The sequence below is a fragment of the Stegostoma tigrinum genome, chromosome 15 (genome assembly GCF_030684315.1).
Source record: "Stegostoma tigrinum isolate sSteTig4 chromosome 15, sSteTig4.hap1, whole genome shotgun sequence".
NCBI classification, from domain to species: Eukaryota; Metazoa; Chordata; class Chondrichthyes; order Orectolobiformes; family Stegostomatidae; genus Stegostoma; species Stegostoma tigrinum.
The window spans coordinates 73,835,489-73,837,035 of record NC_081368.1 but is presented as its reverse complement, the minus strand read 5'-3'; positions in this window follow the sequence as shown (position 1 = coordinate 73,837,035).

Below are 1,547 nucleotides of genomic sequence, written 5' to 3'. Positions count from 1 at the left end.
AGACAAGGACAGAGTGAGAGAGTGAAGGAGACAATGGCAGAGTTAGAGTGAGAGAGAGAGAGAGAGAGAGACAAGGACAGAGTGAGAGAGAGACAAGGACAGAGTGATTGAGAGAGAGAGAGACAAGGGCAGAGTGAGAGTGAGACATGGACAGTGTGAGAGTGCAACAAGGACAGTGTGAGAGTGAGACAAGGACAGTGTGAGAGAGAGAGAGAGAGAGAGAGAGAGAGAGAGAGAGAGATAAGGATAGAGTGAGAGAGACCGAGAGAGAGAGACAAGGGCAGAGGGATAGTGAAAGAGAGAGAGAGAGAGATTGAGAGACAAAGACACAGTGAGAGTGAGAGAGAGAGTAACAAGGACAGTGAGAGATAGAGAGACAAGGACAGAGTGAGTGAGAGAGAGACAAGGACAGTGAGCGAGAGACAAGGACAGAGTGAGAGAGTGAGAGAGTGAGAGAGTGAGAGAGTGAGAGAGTGAGAGAGTGAGAGAGTGAGAGAGTGAGATAAGTACAGAGTGAGAGAGCGAGAGAGAGAGAAGGACAGAGGGAGAGAGAGAGAGAAAGACAAGGACAGAGTGAGAGAGAGACAAGGACACACTGAGTGAGAGAGAAAAGGGCAGAGTGAGAGCGAGAGAGAGAGAGACGCAAGGACAGAGTGAGAGAGACCGAGAGAGAGAGACAAGGGCAGACGGATCGTGAAAGAGAGAGAGAGAGAGAGAGAGGGAGATAGAGAGAGAGATAAGGACAGAGTGAGAGAGACCGAGAGAGAGACAAGGACACACTGAGTGAGAGAGAAAAGGGCAGAGTGAGAGCGAGAGAGAGAGAGACGCAAGGACAGAGTGAAGGAGAGAGAGAGGGTGAGAGAGATAAGGACAGAGTGAGAGACAGGGAGAGACAAGGAGAGAGTGAGAGAGAGAGACAAGGATAGAGAGAGAGAGAGAGAGAGAGAGAGATAAGGACAGAGTGAGAGACCGAGAGAGATAAGGACAGAGTGAGAGACCGAGAGAGAGAGACAAGGGCAGACGGATCGTGAAAGAGAGAGAGAGACAAAGACAGAGTGAAAGTGAGAGAGAGAGTAACAAGAACAGTGAGAGAGAGAGAGAGACAAGGACAGAGTGAGAGAGAGACAAGGACACAGTGAGACTGAGATAAGGATAGAGTGAGAAAGAGAGAGAGAGACAAGGACAGAGTGTGTGTGAGAGAGAGAGAGAGACAAGCACAGAGTGAGAGAGAGAGACAAGGACAGAGTGAGAGAGTGAAGGAGACAATGGCAGAGTTAGAGTGAGAGAGAGAGAGAGAGAGAGAAAGAGAGAGAGAGAGAGAGAGAGAGAGAGAGAGAGAGACAAGGACAGAGTGAGAGAGAGAGACGAGGACAGAGTGAGAGTGAGAGAGAGACAAAGACAGAGTGTGAGAGAGAGAGACAATGGCAGAGTGAGAGTGAGAGAGACAGAGAGAAGGACAGTGAGAGTGAGAGAGAGGCAAGGACAGAGTGAGAGAGAGAGAGAGAGAGAGAGAGAAAAGCCCAGAGTGGGAGTGTGTGAGAGACGGA